General features: G+C 36.7%; 1 pseudogene; it reads right to left on the reverse strand.

Annotated features, from left to right (window-relative positions):
• Positions 1–1,290: 1,290 nt before the first annotated feature.
• Positions 1,291–4,366, reverse strand: LOC149177141 (DNA replication licensing factor MCM4-like; annotated as a pseudogene).
• Between the last annotated feature and the right edge of the window lie 6,700 nt (positions 4,367–11,066).

Here is an 11,066-nt window from a genome sequence, read left to right on the forward strand (position 1 = left end):
TCTCTCTCTAAGCCTAACCACTTCTTTAGATCACCAGGAAAATAATCATCTTTCCTTGAGTTATTACTTCATATTCCATGATTTTACAATCTTGGGCTCAAATCTTCCCACAAGTATTCTTCTTCCTCAAAATTTCACCAGTTTCTAGACACCATTCTACTGCGCATTATATCAATTTCCTGAGGTGGTTTTACAAGTGAAAGTATTCCATGCAGAGATCTCTAGCCCCTGTAATTTCCATATGCAGCAATTAGAGCACCATGCATTAATTGATGCCTCCAATCATAACCATTACGTGAACCATATGGAACACTCATATTATTTGTGTCAAGTTTCCTGAGGTGATCGCCATCACCTTTCCAACCTAAGGCCTTTCCCACCCATTATCCTTCTCCGCATTCTTGTCATTTAGGATTCCAACAATCCTTGATGGAGAAGGAGTCCTTCCAACTCCAATCCTTGATGATGCTAGAGGAGCACTCCTGCCAACAACACTTAATAGAGAAGGATCCCTTCCAATTACAACTCTTGGTGGAGAGGCAACCCTTCCACCTCTTAACCTAGAGAGTGGAGAGGAAGGTTTTCCAACTCTAATCCTTGACAAAGGAGAGAAAGGCCTTCCAAGTCTAATGATTTATGGAGAAACATTGAAATTGTAATCACTATAGCTTGTAGCAGGCTTCTGTCCATATCTAGGTTCAAGACTCATATCCATACTAGAGAAATTCATGTTAGCCTGTATAAAGGATTTTCTTCATTTCTTGCAACTTCACTCTTCTTTCAGCTATAATACAGAAAAATGACTACCTTGTGAAATTAATCTCTTTCATTTTAGTCTATCACAACTTACAGCTTGAAGCAGATTATAAACAATGGCATTGAAATGCAATATCTTGTCAAGCCCATTGGAATTGTCTGGGTAAAAAAATCATTATGGTTGTGGTGAACATTTGTTTTATGGATCCCAGAATGATTGGGCATAAGATGGATCATAAACATCCCTTCCCACCAATGGTATTTCCAGCCACAAGGCACTATTAGCTCTTTGGTGGCAGCCATTAGCTATTTGAAAAATATTGGGCCTGTGCAAAGAGCTTCATTATCAAGAATCAGATTCGTATTAGACAAAAAAATGAGAATTCCACCAATAAAGTGAATTTAAACAGAGACATGTAGTAGAAATTAAAAAAATTCCAAAATTATATTAGTGTAGTTGTGAAATTTAATTGGTTTGGAGTCTAATAAAGTTATTTTCCCAAGGACAATTGTAGTCGAGTGAACATACGCTGACTAGCAAACCTTGAAGTAACTAAGAACAAAGACACGCTTCACAAGCCCATGGTGTTGCAGAAGAATAAAGTTGATAGGTAAGATCCTCCAGCGCATTTCAACATAACCATGGGTAAGATCCTCTGTAGCCTCATCAGATATCTTGGGATGTCTGTGTTGTATTGTATGATTGATATATAATGAAGTTAGGGTTGATACATCCAATGTGTCCACTCTTAGGTCCTGTAACGAGAAATGATGTAATTTCAGTCATGTAAACTGGAATAATTCCCTCCAAGTATCATATGAAGCCATCCCAAGAAGTAGACATAATTCCATACCTCAGGCTCTTCATAATGCAATGCAACAAGATGCCTTTCCAAAGTGTTGATCAGTTTTCTCATCAACGTTATCAAGAACCAAGTAAATCAGATCAAACCTACAGGTGTAAACCATTAATTTTATGGATTTGAAAAGTAAGCAAACCTCGTAAGGACTCATACCATGCCCACAACAATGACTAAACTTTACCTGGAGAGCAATGTTGGAGGAAGTTGGATATTGTCAATGACTGAAAATCTCTGATTGTAGTGTGAACCACTAGGGTTCACACATGCTAACACAGATGTTCCAGCATTAAGGGTTTCTATGATCCCAACCTTGGCAACTGACATGGTCTGTTGTTCCATCACCTGCCTCAAATAGCATACCACATTAAGAAATGACAAAAAAGTGTAGGAAATACAATAGAATGTGGGTAAGCTTGATCAAGAGAAAACCACCGAATGCATAATATTTTGTGAACTGATTTGAAGAAGGAAATCCCACCTCATGTAGCATGCTTCGAGAATTATATGACATCTTGTCAAACTCATTTATGTAACAAATGCCTCTGTCACTCAATACTAGTGCTCCACTTTCCAATACCTATTAAATTCAAAAACTAATCAATAATCCAGAATTTCAATGGATGTGACAGTTCCATTGCTGCTTATTAAAAGATTCAATGATGCAACATCAGAGTCATTAAACATACAGTTTCACCAGCTTCAGGATCCTTTGACACATAAGCAGTCAAGCCAACTACAGAGCTTCCTCAACCACTTGTATAAATACCTCAAGGAGCCAACTTGTCTACATACTGAAGTAGTTGAGACTTACTCGTACCTGGGTCCTCAACAAGAAAAATGTTGATGTCACCACAGAAAGTGACACCTGTGGCTAACTTTACTGGCATTCCCCCAAAAAGTTGTTTCCAACAACAATAGTAACTTCAAGGGTTGGATCACAGTACAGGTACAAGAAATTACTAGAAATGAAAGAGATAAAGAGCCAACAACCTAGTTAACTTCTCATAGATATCAGGCTGCCATGATAGCTCTTTCAACTTCTCAACCTAAAAATCAGAAATACATGTTAATGAATTCAGTAAATGTATTAGTATAGTGAAAAGGTGAAGATGAGACTAAATTTATACCTTGGCTTCATACCGAGCAGCTGAAATATCGCCTTCTTGAAAAGAAGCAAAGTTGTCACTAGTGGCATCACACTCCATTGGATCTTCATCTTGTAGTCATGTCTAGTCTTCCTTCTTTAAGTGAAGGCAGTCGATGTAAGTCTGCAAACAAACAACATTTATAACTTTCATTTATAATGCATAGTAAGAAGAACAAATATCCAAGCACATGCAAAACAACTTTGGGACAGGATTATACCTTAAAAGGGGATTTTATTGTCCTCTAGTTTGGTCCTAATCTAACACTCATGGCCTTGAAGATTCTAGTTACCTGCAAAATATTCACAAGTCATGATCAAAACTCCTTTCACAACAATATTTTTTCTACAAAAAACAATTTCCGAAAATCACTCTCTACCTCAACTCTATCACCAAGTTTGGCATCATCCACTAGCTTGTCATGCATTAACAAGTTGACTGTATGTGGGGTTTCCCCCTTTGGAATGGCATCAGGGCTTTCTTGCAGCCTTACGATCTGTTTTTCAGCAAACCTGACCCCAAAATAAATGAGAAGGAGAATGTTGTAATAATGCAAATTCAACAACTAGATTACTATTTAACTCAACTATATTGACAATTACCTACATCTATTATGAGCCAGAGTCATGAAGTTCATAGCAACACATTCTTGCCTTCCACGTCAAGTAGGTTCGTCAATTCAATTTGGTAGTCAGGTTATGAGTAAAAACATGAGTTTCCAAATACATTTTTGAACCTCTTTTGAGACACAACCATGTTCATAGAAAATGAGTAGTATTCACTAAGAGAGGTTGAGAACTGCTTCCAATGGCATGAATAAATCATGAACATTGATGCATCACTCTAAAATTGAATTATTTTCCCTTCAGTATAAACTCTATTCTATGCAAGCAACTATAAAATCATGAAGAAACACAAGCTACAGTAAAAAGCTATAACTATGGAACAAAATTATAGTTGCACTCAAGCAAATGAATACTTCTATCAATGGGCACTGGTGGTGGAGCATAGCCACAAACAAGGCATATGAAAAATGCCTCTTTGATTTCTACAATTATTGAGCTACAATGTATAATCATCCCTTTCACTGAAATAATTTTCTCAATATCTAGATTTCAAGGCCAACACAACCCAGGCTTATTTTCTACCAAAAAGGGGCATTGAACAAAATGGCTAAAGAGATTAGATATCATAGAAAAAAATGCACTGGTCACCAAAGCCTATCTAAGGGATTCAAATCTCGCATGTTAACTGTATCTTTGAGATTGAATATTCTTTCCTGAATACAAAAGAAATTATGTAAATAAAAATAAATATTTTATACAATTTTATAGGGTGGTCAATTTGAAAGAACCATGCAAATGAAACCATAAGCTGAAAATGAGATATAGACTTGACACATGAAACTTGAGAGGATTGCAGTCTGCCTACCTATATGTGCTTCTCCCATAAAGGTTTAAGGCAAACACCAACATCCATCAAAATTATATAAAAAATAGCAAGAACTTCAAGGGGGTATATAACCATCTTCCCATAAAGGTCTTCATCATAATCCAAGATGTTCATTGCATCAATGTTCAAAGAATCGCCTTCTACTTCCATTGTCTATAGGGGTTGTCAACTAAATGTAGTCAACACAAAATATAAATGTTGTGTTATGAGCTTTGGGAAGGTTGTATTGTTGAAAATATTATCATATACAAAGTAGTCCACTCCTTCAGATCCTGGAAATATTTTGGACTGAGAAACATAACCATTGTTTTCTTCAACTTGATTAAGGTGGTTGATCTGTCTGTCTTCAACTTTACAAATTTATCACACTTACTATCATTCTCTTCTTGGGCAGAGTTTGGTTTTGCCGTAGGAATGATCTAATAAAAAAACTCACAATTTATATTAGTGCTAGAACCAGAAGAAAAAGGCTGATCTAGAGTGTCTTCTTTGTTAACAGCTTCATAATTCTCAAGAATGTAGTAAACTTGTATGATATTTTGGTCATTGGAATAGTTTTAACTTACATCTTACTAGTAGTTTTAACTTGTTACAACTTACTAGTAGTTTTAACTTTTAGCAATTGGAATAGATTTCTAGATTAGTTGAGGTTATTTACCAAGAAATTGTTTGTACAGTCCTACTAAAACACAACATTATAATGAACATTCTATTGGAGAGAGACTAGACACGTTCAGGGGAGGGTTGTTGAATTTCTTCCACTTTTATTAGTAGTGCCTGCTTCAAAAACCAATGGACATGTGCTCCTTTAGGGAGTTCATGAGAACCTCAGGATCTTGTCATTGACCCATGAAAATGACTTCAATATCCACCAATCACAAAATTCTCAGCACTTTATCAAAGGAAATGCCTTCACCCTCTATGCTTGATCACTATAGCAAACAAGGCCACATTGAGCTCTGAGTGCTTTTAATCTGGAGACTCTATGACTACCAGGCTGAGCCAAAATCTGGGTATCTGGACACCATTAGGTGCAAATCTACTCTAGTGATGATTGTTGCATGTTTGTTCTATGTATCTTTGAACATGGTTGTTGTAGTGGTTACTCCACCATAAAAAATCTTGCAATTCTCCTGCTAGCTCTGAACCTTTTTTTAAATTTTCGCATAAGAAAAACAATTGTTGATATAATCCTTTCTGGTATAGATCTGCTCTGAGGGTCTGAAGCCATATTGGATGGCCAAGTATAATTTGCAGGCTTATCTTTGGCAAGTAAGTCTTGCCACCAGTGCTATTGTTCATACCTATGCTTTGGACAATTTGATGTGAAGACTGAAACTAAGAGTATTGGAATGATGCATTCCACCATCAATTCTCATTTTTGGAACCTACCTTATCAAATAGTCTTGGTATCCCTTTAGCAACACACAAGTCGTACTCAAATATAGGATTTGGAATTTTCAATTGCAATGGAGCAGATCTCACCTTCTAGAGCACACAAAAAATGTATTCACTACTAGGGTTCAGACGAGCTCCATACTGTTACAAGAACTCACTTGGTAGCAAGAGTATAATCTACCACAAAAGTCATAAATTGGTGTCTTCTAGGACTAGTTATGGATTCATTGAAAGCATTGTATCTTTCATTATCACTGAGGCATGGAAGGCTTTGAACCAACATTGTTGTGGTCCTCCATATGTTCCACTCAACTTCATCCTGGTGTAGTGATAAGAGCACATGGTCAACACTGCTCCTTGCCACATTGTTTTCCTAAAGGGATTGTATGCGTACTGCTTCAGACTTATTTTGAATATCATCAACATAAGTTTTTATCCTTCTTAAACCAAGGAAAAAATGACCAATCATGGAAATATCCACAAGGATGTTCAAATTTGTCAACAGGAAAATCTCAATCTCTCTCATTGCTCAAATTGCACAAATAATCATACAAGTTTGATGACCCTTGTCAACACTGCTCCTTGCTACATTGTTTTCCTAAAGGGATTGTATGCATATTTCTTCAGACTTATTTTGAATATCATCAACATAAGTTTTCATCCTTCTTAAACCAAGGAACAAATGACCAATCATGGAAATATCCACAAGGATGTTCAAATTTGTCAATAGGAAAATCTCAAGCTCTCTCATTGCTCCAATTGCACAAATAATCATACAAGTTTGATGACCCTCAGGTGAACTATCATCTTTTGTTTCTTTTTCTAGAAATGAGAAATCGAGTGAAAGGCATATGTTCATTTCATTGTTGGAAAAAACTCCCTTTCGTTTTCCTATTGTGTGACTAAATTTCACTGAAAAATCCTCTAGGAGCATATCATATTATTGTTCTATACACCCACACCAATATTATCTATACCATCAAGCGATTTTCCATAGACATCAAATTGGCATACATCAATTTTCCTTATGGCTAGTTCACCCTTGCTCGATCCATCATACCTTCGGATAATGGAAAAATCCCTGGGATACAACCATGGCTCCAAAACATTATGTGTTTGATGTGAATGGCTATGATGGAATTTTTTGTTTGTGTCCCATGTGGTTTTAGCACACTATCATCATCATCAATAGGAAAAGCCAGTCCATAAAAATTAAATGGGTGATAACTGAATTTTTTATCCTTGGGAAACCATTTGAATGCCATCTTGCTGGTAATATTTAACCAAGATGATGTTCATTTCCAAGAAATCCACTTTTGTTCATGTTTCCATCATTTTCATATAGAGGAACAACCATAATGGGAGAGAGGAAAAAGCCAGTTTCCATTGTGAAAGGAGACCCAAGTTCCCTTTCTTTCTGGTCATAATTATCAAAATTTTGGTGATCCCTACAAACAAATTCACATGACCTTCCCCTATTTTGCAGAGAATGAAATTCCAAATGAATATCATTCCAATTGGGCCTGTTATACTTACTCCCTAGCCAACCAGGATGGTTGCGATTTTCCCTTCCGACATCATAAGTTTGTTCAAATTCCATCTCATCAGTGCTGGAAAACTCATGATCCTCTGCATTCATATTTTGCTCAAGCCTGGAATCTGGTTTCTCTTTTAATGCAAAGTGAAACAAAGAGTTGGACATCCTTGTCGTCATAGGATGATATTGGTAAATCATTTGCAACAATGGTGGATGGTGGCTCATTTACAACCAAAGTGGCCTGGTTCATAGGGAAGGTATCAAGAACCTCATAGTTAAAAGTCTTCTCTTCACAAGTATATGCAATGCTCAGGGAACTCTTTTCTGATGTGACCTCTGCTGTGGGAATAAATTTGTTCCCTCTCCAATGACTATCATTTTCAAACTGCAGAGCACTATCTTGTTCAATTTTAGCACGTGTCTCATTACCAACATGGAGAAATAAAGTTCCCTTGCTACTTAGCTCTAATTCTGAGCGCAAATGCTGTGTTATGAGATTTGGGAAGGTTGTATTGTTGAAAATATTATCATATACAAAGTAGTCCACTCCTTCAAATCCAGGAAATACTTTGGACTGAGAAACATAACTGTTGTTTTCTTTAGCTTGATTAAGGTGGTTGATCTGTCTATCTTTAGAATTATTCTTTACAACTTGAACACACTTACTATCATTCTCTTCTTGGGGAGAGTTTTCTTCTACTGTATGGATGATATGATAAAAAAAATCATGATCTATATCAGTACTAGAACTAGAAGAGAGAGGGTGATCTAGAGTGTCTTCTTTGTTAACAGCTTCATAATTATCAAGAATGTAGTAAACTTGTATGATATTTTGGTCATTGGAGCAATAGTCTGGGGACAAAAGTGCTATCATCAAATGATTTCCCTTGTAGGGGGGCTCCATATCAATGGATGTAACCCCACTCCTTTCTTGGACAGAAGAATCCCTAGCATGATCATCAATATTCTATTTTTTGATGAAATCAAGGCTCGTTATGATGCCATGAGTGCTCCTAGGAAGTTTGCATCCTTCCTTATCTGTGTCATCATGACTATCATCTTCACAAATGCATTATCAGACTGATTTTATGCCATAGGAAAATGATCAAGTCATGCCCCTTCAATGTGATTCTTAGCCACCAACCTAGTGTGTTGTTTTTCTTTACAATTCTCGTATCTTATTTGTGTTTCATGTTCTGCTACAGAACTACTGCCATAACCCTTAGTGGAATAAATCATAAGAATGTCATCTTCAGTTTTATCACACCATTTTCTTCACCTTCAAATTCTACCCAGAGAAACTCAGGGTGGCCTTTCAGCCCCTGAAACTTCTACAACTTCTGACTTATCGATGGGAAACTCATGATCTTCCCTTTTTGTAGTAATCAGCTTTTTATTGTCAACAATATCTTCTTCTGGGTCTCCCCATTTGTCCTTGGTTATGTCAAGTTTCAGTAGCTTTTTAAACAAGATTATACGCTGATCATTGTTCACGGGGTTGTCTGTATCCTATAGGGAAATCCCATTTCAGTTTGGTATGATTTTATCCAAAAGAATTCCCACGTTGACATTGCTCATGGAAATGGATACTTTACTTCAAACAAGAAGATAAATGGGAAAGGTTTGGTTATGGAAAGATTACACATATTTCTTCTTAACAAAGACTAGATAGAGGGTAATTTTGACTTAGATTCTCTCATCCATACAGGAACCCTCTCAAATCATTAGTAGGTCAAGCCCTCTTAGATCATTGGGTGATCTCTCTAATCATAGAAAATGATGACAAACCACACAACAACCTCTTGAAATTTGAGCTTATGTGGTCCTCTCACTTTGATTTCCTTATTAAAATTTAGAAGTTGTGGAAATATTATCAAGGGGTGGGATCCAAATGCTTATCATGCATAAAAAACTCCAACATCACAAAGATCCAAACTAATAGTTTGGAATAAGGAGATCTCTCACAATACTCTTAAAAGAGAAGAAATCATTCAAGCTACGAATGTAAAACCTTTAATGATCTCTTGAAATAGTGATCTTATCATTAGGTTTTTTAAAGAGAATGAATCCTTGAATCTAGGAATACAATGTTGGGTTTTGTTATATTCTTTCCATGACTAGCCCACGTAGTTAACTGGGGGGTTAGAGGGGAGGTGGAGCCCCCCTTTTGTTGTGCCGATTGCGTAGCGTGGGGGTCACAGGAGGTTTGAGGGGTGCAGGTAACCCCACTGTATGGGGTCTAGGGTAGTGCCGTGGAAAATTTTGGTTTTGGACCCTATGTTAGGTTGGGCAGACACACCTATGGTTTTGTGCATGATCTTCGCACATGGTTTTGGACATGATGGTTTTCGGTCCATGGTTTTGGATGTGATGGTTTTCAATCCATGGTATCGGATGCTTCAACATGTATAAATATGTATTGTAACATTGAAAGGAACATAATGAAAAATCAAGCTGGTAGTCCCGATTTTGGGATCCTGGGGAAAATATCTGTGTATATGTGTTTTATGTGTTATGCTCTCGCATTGTTTATTTTGTGTGTTTTAGAATTCATATGCAGGTAATTTCTGTATAGGGTTAAAACCTACATACAGAACCTTCAACCATCTCTTGCAATAATGATCTATCTCTAGATTTTAAAAATAAGGAAGTTCAGCCAATAGCCAAGTTTGAGGAGAAATTTAAAAAAGAGGAAATTTTCTTGTGTCATAATTTATAAATATAGAGTTCAATGGCTTCAAGTAGCAGACCCTAACTTTATATTCTTTCATAAGCCTGTGTGGGTTGAAGATCAATTAAACACATCTCTAAAAAGACAGCAAGCATTGTAGACATAATGAAATGGAAATGCAACACTATTCACCCAAGTGTGGATTAAGACAACAACACTCTTCACCCAATGTCAAATTGACTACTTACAAAGTGAATCTAGATGATTTTGGTATACTCTTGGGGTTCTGGGTTATATAGCTAGCAACCCTTTCCATTGGTTTTGTACATAAACAATTATGTTTTACAAGATTCAACCAAAAAACCAAAATCTGAAAGCTTACCCCTATTTTCAAGCAGTTCTAACAACAAAGTATAGTTCTATAATACTTACCTTCATGCATTCAATCAATTCCCACTAAGTTTTAAAAGGATGCTACTAAGCTAAAGATGGAAATTTGAATAAGAGAGCATTATATTGCTAGTAGTGCTCGGGTCCATACACAACACCAATGGATTCAAGAGGGGGATGAAGGTTCTAAGTTCTATTTTGACTTTCTAAAGAGAAAAGTGGAAGTTTGGGCACATGGATCTCTTGTTGCAGATCCTACTAAAGTGAAAGGTATGTTTGGGATTCATTTTCAGACTATTTTTCTCCTTATGCTTTGATGGATCACGTGGTGGACTGTGGATGCTAGGAATGCTTGTTGTAGGGTTATCCCACACAAGGATTCTATTAGCAACAGGGATAGGTTAGACAACGACTTTTTGAAAAAGGAGTTTTTTCAACCCTTAGCTCCATGAAGAATGGAAAATCACCAAGCATGGATGGCCTTTTTTGTGAATTTACAAGGCCATGTTGGACACAATTGATGATGAATTTTGTTGCTTAGTAGCTAAAGTCTTCATTTTTGGCATTGAAACAAGCATTAAATAGACTTTACCTATTAGACCTATAGAGTTTAAGAGCCTTGTCTTAGATTGCCCAAATTGAGATAGGTGTCGATTATGGAATAGGTTGCCTTGTTTGCAAATATAACATGTCTTTAGCCTAAAACTAGAATGTGAACAAGCAGAAGAAGTGGTTGTTGTTCAAGAAGTGGTTGCCAGGATGATCTGTTGGAGAACGCATGAAGATATTCGAGGAAGCCCTAGCTAGAAGAGATCAACTACATTTCCATGAAGATCTGGATTGGAGTTAACCTT

This window comes from Pinus tabuliformis, chromosome 4_1 (genome assembly GCF_031772625.1).
Source record: "Pinus tabuliformis cultivar Carrire ecotype Pingquan chromosome 4_1, CPIR1, whole genome shotgun sequence".
NCBI classification, from domain to species: Eukaryota; Viridiplantae; Streptophyta; class Pinopsida; order Pinales; family Pinaceae; genus Pinus; species Pinus tabuliformis.